This window comes from Malaclemys terrapin, chromosome 4 (genome assembly GCF_027887155.1).
Source record: "Malaclemys terrapin pileata isolate rMalTer1 chromosome 4, rMalTer1.hap1, whole genome shotgun sequence".
Lineage (NCBI taxonomy): Eukaryota > Metazoa > Chordata > Testudines > Emydidae > Malaclemys > Malaclemys terrapin.
In genome coordinates this window covers 56,607,592-56,626,487 of record NC_071508.1, presented here as the reverse complement: position 1 = coordinate 56,626,487, position 18,896 = coordinate 56,607,592, and the positions used below count along the sequence as shown (strand labels likewise).

General features: G+C 44.8%; 1 protein-coding gene across 6 annotated transcripts in view; it reads left to right on the top strand.

The window, feature by feature from the left end:
- IRAG1 (inositol 1,4,5-triphosphate receptor associated 1) overlaps positions 1-18,896 on the top strand; it is a 129,958-nt gene that overhangs the window by 5,928 nt on the left and 105,134 nt on the right. For all 6 annotated transcript variants that reach the window (XM_054027393.1, XM_054027398.1, XM_054027395.1 and 3 more), the window contains exon 2: positions 14,178-14,298. The gene's annotated coding sequence lies outside the window, so the exon portion shown is untranslated. The remainder of the gene's footprint in view (positions 1-14,177; positions 14,299-18,896) is intronic.

Sequence of the window (18,896 nt, the reverse complement as noted above, 5' to 3'; positions counted from 1 at the left end):
TACATATCACACCTCTGTGCTAAACTTTTGTGACCTGTTGGGAACTTTTTGAATACAGCACTGCACTAAAATGTTTGTTCTGAAATTCACGTACTGTACACCGATGGGAAGGACTTGCTGAAATATTAAAAACCTTGCACTTGTAAGATGCTTTTGACATTTCCTGTTGAATTTGACTTTTTTAAAAGCCTTTTACATTTCCTGTTTAATGGATCTAGCATGGTGTTCATCAGTAACATGGCAAACATCAACTACCCCAGTCTATACAAAGCTGACATAAAATCATAACAAAGGTGAATAATACCACAGGATTTCTCAGGAAATCTGTAATTATGCTTCTTGATATTTCCATGTGTTGGAATGGGTTCGGAAGTTGCATTATATTAAACTGATCAGTATTTTTCACTGACCAGTTGCAGAAATGGCACTGTGTCTGAGAACCTGAATGAAAAATATCATACCAAAGAAGAGTAACTTTTTTAATTGTAGAAGGGTAAATGATGAGATGCAGTTTGGTCCTTAAGATACTGTAGGGCAAATCTTGTAAATCAGTGTATCTCCATTGAAATCAGTAGCGCTATGCCAATTGACATCAGCTAAGGGTCTGCCCCAATGAATTTTGATTGCCACCGAGAAGGGAAGGTAAAGCCACTGCCCCACTCACCTTCCCCCAAAAGATATTAAAGTAGTACCCCTTCTGTTACTAAGGAGGAAGACACTCCTACTGTTTCATAAGCAAATGTCAGAGTTGATAGTATTTCCTTCCTCTTTCTAAAATTCATTGTAGCTGGACCTTTAAGCTTAATAATTTTTGCCTTTAATAACCATATCTTGTTACTGTAACTATTAGCTATAGATACAGTACTCCTCTATCCTGACTTTTAACTTCTAGTCCAATGATCCATAAAAATGTACAGAAATTCATAACGTGCACTGCCAGTTTATGATTCAAAGGTTACAAAAGTATTTCATGCAGTTACAAGAGGTTTTCCCCCCTGTAGGTTAGATACTGTACTATCATCTTTTTATATTTATCTTGTGAGCATCTGCTAAGAAAATAAAAGAATATGCGACTTTAACAACCAAGAAAGTTCTATAAAAAGTCTGTTGCTATGTTTAAATGCCTACACACAGTTGCTATGGCAATAAAATTCTCAAAATGATGTAAGAATTGACACAGCTCATTGCCAGTCCTTTCTGGGACAGGAAACTTATTGGACTGAGGAGATGAAGGCAGTAAATGAATTAGGACAGAGCTCCCTTATATAGTTTCAGGTGCCCTATGCTCCACTCTGGTAAGCAAAAGGCAGCCTAAACCCACAGACCCTAGCTGGGGAGGACACGTGGAAGAGAATGTAGCATTCTTCTCTTTCCTGATTTAATGGAAACCCCTTTTCAGGATTTGTATTGGTAGGGAGGGGATGGAGATGTCAGCCATTCTCCACAATTCCCCCTACGCCATGGAACAAAGTATTGCAAGTCACTGCATACATTTTTACAGTAACCTGTGTGGGTTCCCTGTCTGCCCCATGGAACACTGTAACCATGCTATGAAAAGGTGGGAGGGAGGAAGGTGGGTGAAAGTTGTGAATGCCTCAAGGTCTGTGGGTTTGGGTGGGCTGAGCTTCCAGCTGCTTCTGAGAAGGGCAGTAAATCCTATTTCTCATGGGAGAATTAGGAGGAATTTTCATGATGCACAAGGAATTAAACATGCAAATCCTAAGAGTTATACTGGGAACTGTGATGAAATGCTTGATGTAGAATTGTCAGTTCTGTAGGATTTGCTACAATCCTTCATGTTATTTCTTCCATTGAGCAACATAATAGATGAAAGTAAGTCAGAGAAAGTCAGGACAAGCTTTATCTAGCTGGGAGCACTATGCAAAGTACTGGGTAAGTGTGTAGTGACTGTCATCACCCTCCATTGTGTCTCTCTTACTGACCACTAATGATGATTCTTCAAAGACCCCTCCAGAGTCCCAAATTATATTCCAATATGTGCTGTTTAGTTAAAGTGTGGTGTCCAAAGTCTGCAGCACACAGATACATTAAAGGGGACAAAGATAAATTTGAGTAAGGTACCTTTTGATGAAGTACAGTTGAGAGAGATGGTAAGAAGAATGCATCAGAGTTGGCAATCTGTGTTCTTAAAGTTGCCAAGTACTGAACAAGAATACTTCTATTCAGGGTTCAATCTACTGATTAGCCTCCTGATAAAATTGATCTTGTAGGTTCTACAGTATTCTCTGTTGTATTTATTTAGGTAGAATATATGGGTCCAAAGAATCATGACCTTAGCTGTCCAGCGTTAAACAAGGTTCAGTGTTTGGTATATGAAGACCTTAGCCTGCTTAGCACCATGGCAAACACACCATTAAAAATCCTTTTAACCTTGTATTAAAGATACAGAAAAGAAGGAAAAACAGCTAAAGCATTTGAAATGTATTAAATAAGGATTTCATTTTAGCATCGCCCCTTGCTCCCCTTCCCTTTAGCTGGAGAGAGTTTTTAGAAGGAAAACCCCCTTATTTGACACCTCTTTTAGGTGATGTTAAAGATGGTAATTGTCCTTTTTGGGGGAGAAAAGAAGCTAGTTCAGATGGGCTGGAGTTGTTGTTAAGATCCATTCCTGTTTCCTAGAAGACCAAAACAAGTCAAACACACGCAAGAGGGAAGAGGAAAAGAACAGCAAAGACAGAAAATGCAGCTTCTGTGTCTGACTTTCATTTGCAACCTCACTGCTTGAAAAACACAGGCACAGCACACAGTCTTATCAGCCATGCCAAGACCTGGCAAACTTGTACTAGTGTCAGGTTGGTTAAGGTATTGCAATGAAGTGCTTCTCTGGTCACAGGCTTATAAAATATACAGTCTTAGGCCTGGTCTACACTGGCAAGTTTCTGCACAGTAAAGCAGCTTTCTGTGTTGTAACTCCTGAGGTGTACTCAAACCACTTCGTGCGCAGAAACTGCACAGTTGCAGCGCTGTAAAAAAACCATCCCGATAAGAGGTGTAGAGCTTTCTGTGCTGGGATTACAGCGTTGCGGTGCTGGTCAATTACAGCTCTGTGATTGGCTTCCGGGAGGTGTACCACAATGCCTGTTCTCACCTCTCTGGTCATCGGTTTGAACTCTACTGCCCTGACATCAGGTGACCAACCGTCATCTCCATCCCATACAGTCCTTGGGAATTTTGAAAGTCCCCTTCCTGTTTGCTCGGTGATGCATGCAGTGGTCTCATCGCATCTTTCCAGGTGACCATGCCTGCTCCATGCACCAGGCAATCCCCTGCTTGGAGCAATGCCGAGCTGCTGGACCTCATCAGCATTTGGGGAGAGGAGGCTGTCCAGTCCCAGCTGTGCTCCAGCCGTAGGAATTATGAAACCTACGGACAGATTTCACAATGCATAACAGAAAGGGGCCATGACTGGGACACACCTCAGTGCAGGGTCAAAGTGAAGGAATGGCGGAATGCTTACCACAAGGCGTGGGAGGCAAGCCGCCGCTCCGGTACTGTGCCCACAAGCTGCCAGTTCTACAAAGAGCTGGACATGATACTTGGCGGCAATCCCACCTCCACTGCAAAGACCACCATGGATACTTTGGTGGCTCATGTGCCAGTCAAGAGTGGACAGAGCCAGGAGAAGGAAATCTTGGATGAGGATGTGGAGGGGAAGAGGGACCCAGAGGCAGAAGACAACTCGGAGATCAGAGGTGCATGCAGCCAGGAGCTCTTCTCTACCCTGGAGGAGGCTAGCCAGTCACAGATGTCGGATCTTGGCAAAGTGCAAACAGGAGAGGAGGCCCCTGGTAAGTGGCTTTGATTTTTGGGAATAGCTGAAGCGAGTTGTTGGGGGCAGGAGGGTTGCAGAAAGAAGGCTTGTGTACCCGCTGCACTATACTCCAAAGGAGAAGATTGGATATGATATCTGGACATACACAAATCTTTAACCATCCCGGGACCCCACCTTTTCCCATCCTCCACAGTGCTGATGTGTTTTTTGTTTGTCTCTCTCCTCCGGTTGTTGTTTTTTAATAAAAGAATTGTGTTGGTTTGAAAGCAATCTTTATTCCATTAATTGAAAGCAAACAGAGCCCTGTAAATGAACAGGCAGTTTTCTTACACCTTCATAGTGCATCGTCTGCACCAATCACAATCACCTCCTAGCATTACAAGCACTGCACTCCCGAGCATAGCAACAAACATTAGTGGCTTTCAGCTTCAAATTGCTGCTTCAAGGTATACCTGATCCTTATGGCCCCGCACTGCACCCCTCTAATAGCCCTGGTCTCTGGCTGTTCAAATTCAGCCTCCAGGCACTGAGCCTCAGCGGTTCAGCCCTAAGTGAAACTTTCACCCTTCACTTCACAAATATTATGGAGCATACAGCACTCGGCTATAAGCATAGGAATATTGTCATCGGCCAGGTCTAGCCTCCATATAGGCTGTGCCAGTGGGCCTTTAAACAGGCAAAAGCACACTAACAGCCATTCTGCAGTTGCTCAGCCTGTTGTTGAACCGCTCCTTGCTGCTGTGAAGGTGCCCCATGTATGGCTTCATAAGCCAGGGCATTAAGGGGTAGACAGGGTCTCCCAGGATCGCAATGGACATTTCGACTTCCCCTATGGTGATCTTCTGGTCTGGGAAGAAAGTCCCTGCTTGCAGCTTCCTGAACAAGACAGTGTTCCCAAAGATGCCTGCATCATACACCTTTCTGGACCAGCCTACATTAATGTCTGAAATGCCCACGGTGATCCACAAGTGCCTGGAGAACCATTAAGAAATACCCTTTCTGATTAATGTACTTGGTGGCTAGATGGTCTGGTGCCAAAATTGGAATATGCATGCCATCTATTCCCCCTCTGCAGTTAGGGAAGCCCATTTGTGCAAAGCCATCCACAATGTCACGCACGTTGCTCAGAGTCACGGTCTTTCAGAGCAGAATGCAATTAATGGCTCTGCACACTTCCGTCAACACGAATCCAATGGTCGACTTTCCCACTCTGAACTGGTTAGTGACTAATCAGTAGCAGTCTGGAGTAGCCAGCTTTCACAGTGCAATCGCCATGCGCTTCTCCAATGACAGGCCAGCTTTCATTCTCGTGTCTTTGCGCCGCAGGGCTGGGGCGAGCTCATCACGCAGTCCCGTGAACGTGGCTTTCCTCATCCGAAAGTTCTGCAGTCACTGCTCGTCATCCCAGACGTGCATGACAATGTGATCCCACCACTCAGTGCTTGTTTCCCAACCCCAAAAGTGGCGTTCCACTGTGGTCAGCACCTCCTTGAATGCTACAAGCAATCTCATGTCATAGCTACTATGCATGGCGAGATCAATGTCACACTCCTCTTGCCTTTGTAGTTTAAGTAATAACTCTACTGCCACTCGTGACGTGTTGGTGAGAGCGAGCAGCATGTTGGTCAACAGTGCGGGATCCTTTCCTGCAGACCGAAGAGGCAGAGTGCACAGTACACAAACCGTTGAAAGATGGCGCCAAATGCGGACGGAAGCAGAGGGATTGCTGGGATGCAAAGCAATGCATCACGGGGCATTGGGGCAGGACACAAGATGCCCCACAACCCCCTCTGCCTTCCCACAACTCATAGCAGCAGAAGAGGAAGAGATGTTCTGTAGGATAGCTGCCCAGAGTGTACTGCTCCAAAGACCGCTGCAAGTGCCACAAGGTGAGCACGCTATTGCGCAGGCAGCTGAGAGTGTGAACACACAACCACCGTTTCCCTTCAGCGCTCTGCGCGGCGCTGTAACTCTGCCAGGTTAGATATATCCTTAGTTGACTAGGCCAGACTCTTACTAGACAGAAAGAAAAAGGAGAGTGTGATAGGAAAGAGAAGAAATAAGGTGGGGAAGGAAAAGAATACACAAAGGAGAGCGTGTGTGAGACAAAGTCTCACATCCCAGGTGGTGGTTGGGATTCATCCAGAGCTGGTAGAGGTGGTGATGTCATCTGGGTCCCTCTCTCTGGCCCAGTCTGATCAGGACATCTTTTAGGATTAGGACGAAGGTGGTCTGGGATCCTAGGAGACTGGGGGAAGAGCGTGGCATGGCAGCCATGATGGTGATGTTTTCTCAGTAGCCAGTTTTTCTCCCCAAAGTCCTTTTTTAATAAGGACCTGAAAAGGGAGTGGTGGGTAGAATAACCCATCCCTTCATTATTTTGTCCACCAATGAGGCCTGATTTCCAACACACCAATTTTGTTTCTTGTATTCTGGTTTCATGCTTTTGTTGTTTACCAAGAATGATCTTAACACAGTCCTTGAATTATATCATTAGGCCTTTTTGATTAGTCTAATCAGCCTTTCTGTCCCACTTTTTGAGCCTTTTCCCATCAACATTTGTTCTTAGAGGTTATTGTGATATCTTATGAACTTCCACTCACTTTTTACAGTTGGGCTCACCATTAGGACCCAATTATTACAACACATTCGATATCTAGTAGTAACTGTAACAAATCTATATAGTACATTTGGAGCACTTAGCAAAATTGATATAAGGCAAGCCTGAACCCAACCTAATGTGTATATATTTTCTCAAAATGGGAGTTTTAAAATTATATGGATAAAAAGTAGGTACTCATGGCACCTATTACTTATGTCTGTAATTTAGAGATACTCTATACTCTGTAATTAGTATCATTAAGTACTGAGTCTGTTATGTAGTAAACTGTTAACTTCCCTAGTATTTGTTGGCTACCTGTAGAGTCATAGAGTTTAAGGCCAGAATGGACCACCAGATATCTAATCTGCATATTGCAGGCCACCAACACCTCCCAGCACCTTCACACTAAACTCAACAACTGAAATTAGACCAAAGTATTACAGGCCACAGGAGTCTAGACGATTATGTGTTGATGGGACAGAAAAGGATGGACTGAGGAGACTTGGTACCTGGGCCCCAGTAATGGCAGGGAAATGATTAAATTGAGAAATTAACATGTAACTTCATTACTACATGATGTGGGACAAGTTATGTGGGCATGAAAACAAAATTAATCTTCTTTACACTTTGCATGGATTTTTTATTACTTTCCTTCTGAACCTGAAGTTTTGTGTAGGGGGACCACTGTCTTGCAAATAGCCTTATTCTTAAATATTGGATCACAGGGCTGGATTTTGATCAAACAGAACTCTTGGATGAACTAGAATTTGATGCCCCTCATAACAATCAAATTTTGATAAACGTTTAAAATTTTCCTTTGGTGTTCACCAGTGTCCAACCACAGGGGAAGCTGGCCAGCTTACACATCCCTTCAGACTGGCCTTTGGATTTAGCATGTATCTCTTCCATGTTTAATAAATTGCACTCATCAACCTGGATTTCTCAGCATGCAACTAGATGCTGACCCAGTATTCATGGAGGAAGCAAACTGAAAAGAGAACAGAGATTGGGTTTGAAACTAGTGGTTTGAAATAAGTTAAGGCCATGTCTATGCTACAAATTTTGGCTGACAAAAGTTACATCAGCATAAAAGCCGCCAGGGTTAGTATATTGTTCATACACATGCATATTTGGCTTTTTGCGTCAGTGCTGCATGCACTCACCGGGAATGCACAGTGTGGTGCACTATGGGAAGTTATCCCAGTGTGAAACTCACCACCGTCCAGCTTGTTATTTTTTGCCAAGTTTTGGCAATGCAAGGTGGAACAGAAACGAGCCACGCAAGGGTGACTGGGAGCTAGGACTCAAGTTCCCATCATGCAACTTCTCCATTCAATAATGTCATTCATATCCCATAATTTTCACACCTTTTTAAACAAAAAAATCCCATGAACCTGCATGGCCCTCCTCACTGTCCACAGTCTCTGACAGAAGCTTGGAATATGCACAGCTCTGCGTTAGCGTTGCAAGCACGGGGCACACAATCCTTTGGTATTTGCAGAGCAGCAAGAAGAACCTCATTGGTGGGGAACATGACAATTTCATGGAGGACCGGTTGCTGTGGGATGTAGCGAAAACCAATTCAAGGTTGTTGTTGGCATTCACAGAGCAGCTGCCAGAGAAACAAGCATTGACTGGTGGGATTGTAATGTAATGTGGGGTTGGGATGATGAGTAATGACTGCAGAATGTTCAGTTGCAAAAGGCCATGTTCCTGGATCTGTGTGCTGAGCTCACCCCCACCCTCCAGCCTTGGGACACCAGAATGAGAGCAGCTCTGACCGTGGAGAAGCAAGTGGCAATCACACTGTGTAAACTTGCAATGGTGGCTTGCTAACTGTCCATGGCAAATCATTTTGGAGCTGGAAAATCCATTGTGGGGACTGTTGTCATGCAAGTGTGCAGAGCCATTAATAATCTTCTGCTGTGCAGGACTATGGCTCTTGGCAATGGGCAGGACATAGTGGATGGATTTGCAGCAGTGGGGATCCTTAACGCAGTGGAGCAATAGATGGCATGCGTATCCCTATTTTGGCTGCAGCCCACTTTGCCCCAGGGTATATCAGCAGATAGAGCTACTTTTCTATTGTTGTTTATGCAAGCATTGGTAGATCACTGGGGATGGTTCACTAACATCAGTCCTAGCTGGTCAGGGAAGGTATATGACGCGTGCATATTTAAGAACACAGGACTGTTCAGAAAATTACAAGCAGAGACTTTCTTTCCCAACCAGTAGATTGCCATTGGCAATGTTGAAATGCCAGTGGTGATCCTGTGGGATCCCAGCCCATCTCTTGCTCCCCTGGCTCATCAAGCTGTAGACCGGACACCTTGACAGCACCAAGGAAAGATTCAATTACCAGCACAGCAGGTGGCAGAATGACAGTTCAATGTGTTATTGGTATACTGAAGAGACTATGGTGTTGTTTACTCAGATGATTGGATCTCAGTGTGAAAAATATCCCAATGGTTATAGCTGCCTGCTGTGTCCTGCATAATATTGGTGAGACAACTTGGGAAATGTTGCTGCTGGGGTGGTGGGCAGACATGAAGCAGCTGTCAGCCGTTGTGTCTGGTTGTTCAAACATGGCAATTAGAAGAGCTCAGTGTGGAGCTACACAGCTGAGGGACGCCTTGAAAGTCACTTTAACAATGAGCCACAGTAGTGCCTTGTGCTGGACTGTGCTCTCCCTGGCCATGCACTTTTGAGGCCTGTTAGGAACTGTGTGTGACTATAACACTGTCAGTGTGCCTATGAATTGTGTGATGCTTGTTGTACATTTATGATTATTACACTGTCACTGATCCTTTGAGTTCTGTCACACTGCACAATAACAAGTGGGTGCTTTCAGTACCTCCAGGCATTCTGAAGTGCATGCTGGGAACTAATAAAGATTAATAGAATTTTGAATAACAAGACCAGTCCAAAATATCTGTGCAACTTAAAAGCAAATACATCAAAAACTTTAATAAATTAATGGAACAGAACTTAACATATTCACTTTGGCTACACATACAGTAACTGTGGCTTCCTCAGGTCACTGTATCTGAAGCTGTGGTTGTCCTTAATGTCTCCTGGTGTGAAGTGGTAGGTGTAGTGCGGCGGTCCCTGATGCCATGTGGAATATTGAGGCAGGGTGTGCGGAGTTCTCCATGATTGCAAAGGGAGGCGAGGAATTGTTGAACCTGTAGGGCCACAAGAATCTACAGTATCTGTGTTTGTTGCTTGAGAAGCCCTAGTTTGTCCTGGGGCATCTCCCTCTCCTTTTCCTGCTGGGACTCCTGAGGCTTTTTCCTGTCAGCTCTTTTTCCTTTTCTAAACGGTCAGAAATATTCACTCTCCAGGCCCTCTGCTTGCAGTCTGATGCAGCATTGGTTTGCAGGGTCTCATGGAACATGTCATCCCAAGACCTCTTCTTTTTTCTCCTTATCTGACTCAGACTTTCCACGTGTATGGAGGGGGAACCCCTCAAGGCTGCAACAGCAGCAGCTACAGATAAAGCACACAGAGGTACCATTGTCAGTATAGTCATAACAGAAAGCAAAAGTTAAGGTTCAGAACTCCCTTTCCTTGTCCCCCTGAAGTTTTAAACAAGACATGACTATTGACACTTCTGCTTCAGAGTGCTTGTGCACAGCACCACTCACAGCACCAGCCATGATGGATATGACCCACCAGGAATGAGGAAAATGAGGAGGGAATTGCTCGGTTGCGTAAAACTGTGAATATAGGGCAATAGCACTGAAGATTGGCACCATTTCCCATGGGTGGTGGTGATTTTTAGCTGATATCTCATTCCTGATGGTAACAAAGACACAGAGAGCACAGCTGCTGCTGGCGTCCCAAAGCCACCTGGTCCCGTATGCCACCACTCTGTTTACTGCATTGGTGCCTACTGAAGTCATCACAGACTGCCATGGGAAAGTGTCCTAGCACGGAGGAAGAAATATGGCTGTAATCAATAGAAATCTTCAGGAAAGGATTGCAGAGTACCTCAAAGGGATGTCCCTTTGTACATAACAATCTGTTCTGCATGCCCCATCCCCTGCCTAAGGAATGAAAAGCAGTGTACCCAGGGATATGTTGGGTGGGGGTAGTGTCTCTGCAAAGTAGGGCATGTTGCCACTTTTACCAAAAGAGCAAGTGTGTGGCTTGGCACTACATCGACTGTTGACCTCTGTGGCCTTCTGGTAGGCCTGACACAATTCCTTCACTTTCATGTGGCACTGCTGCTGATCCCGGTCATACCTCTTCTCTTGCATCCTCTGTGCAATCTGCTCATAGATGTCCACATTTCTGCAACTGATCTATAGCGGTGCCTGCACAGCCTCTTCTCCCCACATGCCTAGGAGATCTAATATCTCCTGTCTACTCCACGCCAGAGTGTGTCTGAAGCACACTGCCAGCAAGGTGCACACAACAGTGGAGAGCTGCTAGGTGTGCTCACCAAGCTGTGCAATCAGGAATCCATGGGGTTCCAGTCTCCATGACCCTGGGCACTGGAGTTCACAAATGTGACAAGAGCAGTCAGTGTCAGGCATTGTGGGACAGCTGCTGGAGGACTGTTAGGGTTGACATGAGTAATGCAATTTTTACACTCATACAGTATTGCCCTTAGTACGTCAAACATGGCTCAATGCCATTCAGGGAGTTGGTGTTGCTGCCTTGCCTTGGTGTTGCAATGGGGTGCTTATACCAGTGGGAGACAATTTTAAGTGTAGGCACCTGCACATCTACGTTGACGCAAGGTGGCTTATGTCAGCCTAACTTTGAAGTGTAGACCAGGCCTAAGAATGGTACTTTGTAAATATAACTTAAAAAAAAATCCTGAAAAACCTCTACACAGTGGTTATGAATATCTAGTTTCGCTTATGTATTGATCTTATGCTTTCCATAAGAATTAGCCATGCATTTCTTCTTCCCTACACTTATTTTTTCTAATATAGAGACATTCGTTATGTTCAGTTCCCCACTTGCTTTGTACATTAGTTTCTCTTTTGAAAAGCAATGTAAACTCCCTGGAAATGTGTGAGAAACACCTGGGTTATGAAAGTTTCCACTGACAACTTTCCAGTGAGTTCACACTAGGTAAGTTATAATAATGATGATGTTATACAAGTCCGTCCTTTAAAGAATCTCAGAGCAGCATGGCACAGTACTGATAGTATTCCAAACACTTATCTGTTTTGTTGATTTTTTTTTTTTACCCCACCAAAGCTGTAGTGCACTAGGTTAACAACTTTTAGCTTTCTGTAGTAGCTGTTGGGAATGGGTTACAGATTCTGGCAAGCCCAGTCATCATACATGTTAATCAGACTCATGAGAATGTTATTAGGGGACTGGTTCTTCCCATGCTGACTGTCAGCCAGCCAGGGAAGAGTTTTAAAGAAGCCCCAGTACTAAGTAGTCTCTCCCTGGGTGACAGATATTTTGAGGCACAGCCAGGCAGAATAAAATAAATATGGGCTGTGCTGCTTGAATATTATCCCTGCCCATAAAAAACAGCAACTGGGGAGGAAGGAGCCCATCACTGAAAACTACCAATGTATCCCAACTTTTTTTATTATTATTATTATTAATTTCCCCCATATTTGGTCTCTTTGACTACTTGTGCCTATGCAGGTGGGGTATGCAAGCCCTAAGGGTATGTCTACACTATGAAATTAGATCTAATTTATACAAGTCGATTTTTAGGAAGCGATTTTATACAGTTGATTATGTGTGTCACCACTAAGCGCATTAAGTCGGCAGAGTGCATCCAGAGTACCGTGGCTAGCGTCGACTTTCGGAGCGTTGCACTGTGGGTAGCTATCCCACAGTTCCTGCAATCTCCGCTGCCCATTGGAATTCTGGGTTGAGCTCCCAATGCCTGATGGGGCAAAAACATTGTCACGGGTGTTTTTGGGTACATGTTGTGATTGTTGTCAGTCGTCCCTCCCTCCATGAAAGCAAAGGCAGACAATCGTTTTGCGCCTTTTTTCCATGCAGACGCCATACTGCTTTCAGCAGACGGTGCAGTAGGACTGCTAACTGTCGTCATCCAACCACCGCCTGGTTGGGAGGTTATTGGCTCCAGGGTGATAAACAGTTCCTGGCTGTCGGGGAGAATGTTTCTCTGCTTGTCTGCTGTGCACTATCTTCCTCCTCCTCCACCACCTCATCTTCCTCGTCCCCAAAATCCTCATCCCTGTTGCTTGAGACTCCCCCCTTGCAGGACAGGGGTAGGGTAGAGGTAGGGGCCCCCCCTAGAATTGCATGCAGCTCATCATAGAAGCGGCATGTCTGGGGCTCTGACCCGGAGCAGCCGTTTGCCTCTTTGGTTTTTTGGTAGGCTTGCCTTAGCGCCTTAATTTTCAAGCGGCACTGCTGTGGGTCCCTGTTGTAGCCTCTGTCCATCATGCCCTTGGAGATTTTTTCAAATATTTTGGTATTTCGTCTTTTGGATCGGAGTTCTGATAGCACGGATTCATCTCCCCAAACAGCGATCAGATCCAGTACCTCCCGTTCGGTCCATGCAGGAGCTCTTTTGTGATTCTGGGACTGCATGGTCACCTGTGCTGATGAGCTCGCCAGACTGGTCAAACAGGAAATGAAATTAAAAAGTTCCCGGGGCTTTTGCTGTGTACCTGGCCAGTGCATCTGAGTTGAAAGTGCTGTCCAGAGCAGTCACAATGGAGCACTCTGGGATAGCTCCCGCAGGCCAATACCGTCGAATTGCGTCCACACTACCCCAAATTTGACCCGGTGATATCGATATCATCACTAATCTCCTCGTTGGGGAGAAGTACAGAAATCGATTTTAAGCGCCCTTTAAGTGGACAAAAATGGCTTCATTGTGTGGACGGGTGCAGGGTTAAATCGATCTAACGCTGCTAAATTCGACCTAAACTCATAGTGTAGACCAGGGCTAAGGCAGTAGAAACTCCACTATGGGTCCAAGTTTGGGAAGAGAGCTCAGTAAAGAGAATTGGGAGCTGCAAGCTTCCCAGAAGCAGAGTGCTAACTTGCATCTGTTCCAGTAGGTTTCCCTATAATCCCCTGTTGTAGGGCTGGAATTTTTCTCTTTGGGAGCTACAGCAGCAGAGTACTGACCATTCCTCTGAATAGGTTGATCCAACTGTCACAGAGCCAGTATGGGAACATGTGAGACCCAGGGTACAGGAATATCATTTTTCTGGATCAGCTCATAAGTACTTGATTTTTTTTTCTATTTTTTGCTTGTTAACTTTTAATAATAATAAATTTGTAACTTATAGAATTCACGCTGGTGCAGAGGACCTGCTCTCCCCTCCACACACACCCCCAACTACTTAAACCCTGTATAAAGGGCTTAAGTGGTGCTTAGGGCTTTCTGTAGGTCCTTTGTATGGACGTTAATTTAGCTCAAAATGACAGAACAAGATTTTAGAGAGATAAGGTGGGTGAGGTAATGTCTTTTATTGGCCCAACTTCTGTTGGTGAGAGAGACAAACTTTTGAGCTCTGGGTGGCTCGAAAGCTTGTCTCTCTTTCTCACCAACAGAAGTTGGTCCAATAAAAGTGATTACCTCCCCCACCTTGCCTCTTCTAATATTCTGTGATATGGCTACAGTCACACTGAATAGATCATGAGCTTTTTCAGTATGTTTTTAAATAGGTACAATACGTGTCATTATCTTACTTTTGGAGAGAATGATGCATGTTGCTTGATCATTTTGAGTGCCTTCAAATACAGCTAGGCAACATCCTACTTTTTGAAAAAACTTAAGGTTTACTATTATGATTTTTTTCTCTCTTATAACAGGAGGGTCCTGCTTACTGTATTCAATCCAAAAGCCCATTGCCATTTCATTATCCCTTCTTCACCTACAATACTGGACATTATCTTGACTATGGCAGTTCCAGACTTCAGACTCCACTGTTAGGTAATGAAATATCAGTTTATTTTATATTTGTATTACTTTTCAACCTTACCTTTGCTCATTTCTTGGGCTGGGCTATGGCGATGTTTCATTTGGGGTCTGATCCTACACTCATACACACAACACCCAGTGACATCAGCTGGAGTTTTAACATCTTCATTTTGTTTTCTTAAGAATATAGACTATTTGTTAGCAGTTATAAAGTAGCTTCTCTCTTATATAAAAGTAGAGGAGTTGTTGCTTTTTACTTATTGTAAGTAAATTAATTATAGGATGGAGAAATCTGTTGCTAAGACTACAACCGTGATAGATTATTATGGAGCACTAGTAAAACAAAATTATTTGGAGACAGTTTCTGCTTTCAGATGCACTCACATGAATGACTTCTGTTGCAGCCAGTGGGAGTGGCTTATATTCATTAAAGAACCGAATTTGGCCCTTGAAGTCTGAACTAGATGTTGTGAGGAACTAGTTAATTGAATTGGGCCGGGTGAGGAAGACTTTGACTCAAGTAACTAGTGGTCCAGAGCCAAATTCTGCCATTAGTTGTCCAAGTACAGCTCCTATTAATTTGTCCCTTAATATTAATTACTTCTGAACTTCTTTTGCATTGAAAGCATCTGCTGATTTGCCGTCAAATATCTATTGAGATTGGGGTATATAAGGAATGCAGGATTGGGTTGAGAATTTGCCAGGAAACAGCCAGATGCTATTTTTCTAGTGCCACCGAACAAAATCATTGTATGATTAGCAATCTGTCCTGTCTCATTAAATAAATAGCTGCTAAATGTTCTGCCTGAAAGAGTGAGTGAGTATGATAAATTTAACCCTAAGTGCTTGCAAGGTCCATTTCTACAGCTCTACCCCGATATAATGCAACCCGATATAACATGATATCGGATATAACGTGGTAAAGCAGCACTCCGGGGGGGCGGGGCGGGGCTGCGCACTCCGGAGGATCAAACCAAGTTTGATATAACAGGGTTTCACCTATAATGCAGTAGGATTTTTTGGCTCCCGAGGACAGCGTTCTATCGAGATAGAGGTGTACTTGAAACAAGTATCCTATTGAGTCTTAAGTCCGTGGTAGCAAAAGTTGTTTTTTAAATAGTTTAAATTATATGTTGTAACTAATATTTTTGCATATTCTGACATTCTTTAATGGGTCAGCTATTTTACACCCTTCCAGAATAGTTGTAGATTGCAGCACAGTGGAGAAAACAGCCAAACTGTCTGAACATATTAGCTTTGAACTATTTTCACCGGGCCCTGCAACACACAATTCCAGTGTTTCCTGTTACATTTATGCTCTGAAACATTAATGTTAATGGCTAAATTTTCAAAGCATTGCACAGACATTTATAAAGATAATTCAACAATTTGTGACAACACCTTTACATAACACCTTCACTACCACTTTGAAAATACAACCTTCCATTCGCTGCCTAAGGAATACTAAAACCTTATGAACCAAATTCTGCCCTCAGTTACATCCATGTAACCACACTGAAGTAACCGAGACAAAGGTGCTGCTGGTGTGTGTGTGCACAACTCTATTGACTACAAATGGTTTTGCAACAGCTGATGCCTGTAGTGAATTTGGTTTGGTGAGGCTGTGTGAGTATGAATGAGGGATGACTTTGGCCCTCTAAAGCAGGGGTGAGCAAACTTTTTGGCCCGAGGGCCACATCTGAGTATGGAAATTGTATGGCGGGTCATGAATGATCACGAAATTGGGGTTGGGTGCACGAGGGGGTGAGGGCTCTGGCTGGGGGTGCGGGCTCTGGGCTGGGGCTGGGAATGGGAATGAGGGATTTGGGGTGTAGGAGGGTGCTCCAGGCTGGGACTGAGGGGTTTGGAGGGTGGGAGGGGGATCAGGGGCATGGGTGGGGGGATGAGGGCTCTGGCTGGGGGTGCAGGCTCTGGGGTTGGGCTGGGGATGAGGGGTTTGGGGTGCAGGAGGGTGCTCCAGGCTAGGATTGAGGGGTTCAGAGGGTAGGAGGGGGATCAGGGCTGGGGCTGGAGGTTGGGGTGTGAGAGGGGGTCAGGGGTGCAGGCTCTGAGCGGCGCTTTCCTGAAGCAGCTCCTGGAAGAAGCATAGGGTGATTCATAGACTCATAGACTTTAAGGTCAGAAGGGACCATTATGATCATCTGGTCTGACCCCCTGCATGCTGCAGGCCGCAAGACCCTTCCCTGGACTCTTATCGGGACTGTCCCAATATTTGCTTGTTTGTCCTGAACATCGGTCGGGACACTGGACAAACAAACAATTTTGCCCTCCGCTCCAGCGCACAGGCGGAGCCCAGAGGGGCTCTTGCCCTCTCCTTCCCCCATTGGATCCCTCCCCAAATCCATGCCCCCAGCCCTGCCCCCTCACTGCCCCATTAGATCCCGATCCGGGCCTGGGGAGGAGACGCCAGCCTGGGCACACGGGCTATGGCCAGCCGGGGCTGGGAGTGCTCCAGCCCTGCAGCCCATGGAGCAGCGCGGTGGGTCCGGGGGCAGTGCGGAGTGGGCAAGGCCCGGGTGGGCGGCGCAGCCTGGAGGCGTGGGCTGCCCGCCGGAGACACACGGCGGAGAGGGGCTGTGGGGGCGAGACTTGTCCCAGGCGGGGCGGCCACCGGACAGGGGCGAGGAGCCGGCCGGGGTCCCCTGAACCGATAAACTTCCCCGCCACTGCTGGGGAGCCCCGGGAAGGAGCCGCTGGAGCGCAGCCAAGTGGGAGAGGTGCGGGGCTCCCCGCCGGGGCGTCCGGGGCACTGTGTGCGATCCGCTGGGCCTGCTAATGCCCCCGGCCCCTGTGAAACTGCTTTTTTTTTTTTTGCGCTCCACCCTCCCCCCCCTCCTCTCCCCCAGCATCCCGATACTTCATCCCTGTGATCTGGTCACCCTAAAGCAGCGGCATGTTCCCCCTCCGGCTTCTACATTTAGGGGCAGCCAAGGGGCTCTGCGCTCCCATTGGCCGGGAGACCCCAGACCCCGCTCCCCAGCAGGAGCTTGAGGGCTGGATTAAATTGGCTGGCGGGCCAGATGTGGCCCACAGGCCATAGTTTGTCCATCCCTGCTCTAAAGCCATCCCAATGAGATTGTTTAGGAGACCTTCACTCAAATTCTAGATGCCTCACTGCTGCAAAAATGAAGGAGAAAATGTAATCCTTAATACTTAAACCCGTTACGTTATGCAGAGGTTTGTACTGTCTTTGAATATTCATGAGACTGTACAGCACACTTTTCCATTAAAGTTGTCAGTTGTAATTTAAAATGAGCTTCTTAATTGCTACTTCTTTTTTGGCTCATCTCAACACAAAAGCGTTGCCATGCACACCTAGAATACAAAATACTCTTGTTCTCAGTGCTGGCAATAGAAGAATGCAGTGCTACTCAGATTTAGCAAATGCAAAACTGACTTGATATGGTAAGAATTTTAGTGTCCCAGCCTTTGTTTATCAACCCAATATGTTTCTGGCTTTTCTAATCAAGGTTTGAAGCCATTTTTCTTTGAATTAATTGACTATAAGGAATTTGGAGGAAACTTTATAGACAGAGCTAGCTTTTAAATTAAAATATTTCCTGCAATAAAAAGAAAAAATAGTATATTCAGTGTTACTTTTTCCTTTTTATATTATAAAATATGCTTTTCTGTTTAAGAGAACAACAGAAAATATACTAGAGCCAAAAACTCTTTAAAATGAATTTGCATGTTGCCATTAAATGCCATGGCAACTAAAACAAACATTGTTCTATTTAGGAAACTTTTTTTTTTAAATTGTGTTGAATGTGTTTTGAGATTTTTTTCCAATACAATTAATTAGTGACCTTCGTGCATGGAGATCCAGCTGTTCTGTAGTGTGTGGCAATTATAATCAGATGGGATAAAAAGAGGTGTTTTTATACATTATGGATGGGGTTGCTGGGCCACCTATTAAGGTTGCCCTATGCTTCCCATTATAAGACCTAATTTTCTGTTGCTTATAACTTTATTAGACTGTAATTGTTTGGCTGAAATTCCAGTTCATTCCAGTTGATCCTTGGGGAAAAAAAAGTCAAAAAGAAAAGAGCAGATTGGGAGGAAGGTTGTCTAATGGATGGAGCAAAGGGGTGAGAAAAATGGGATCTGGTTTTTACCTTCCCCTCAACACTAATTAACAAAGTGACCTAACGCAAGTCAATTTATGCCTATTTTTTTTCTGAAGTTTCTACTGATTTGCAGTAACTCAGTTTTTGGTTGCTCAACTTAATTCACCTAGGATGTGACTTTCAAAGGTTCTAAGTGAGCACTCACAGTTCCCAGTGACTTTTTCTGGAGTTGTAGTTGCTCCCTATTTCTCAAAATCAGTTGCTAGGCATTTGACATTTCCAAAATCAGAGACCACTTTTGAAAATTTAGGCCTTTATTTCTTTGTGCCTCAATTTGCCATCTGAAAAACAGAGATAATATGTAATATGGGTGGTTTTGATGTTTAACGTTTGCAAAGTGCTTTGAGATCTTTGGATGAAAGGAACAATAAAACTAAAACTGTTGTTATTGGGACAGATCTTGATGTCCCAACTCAGTTTATTCAATCAAACTCTCACGTAGTGAAAGTTTTCACTCAGTAA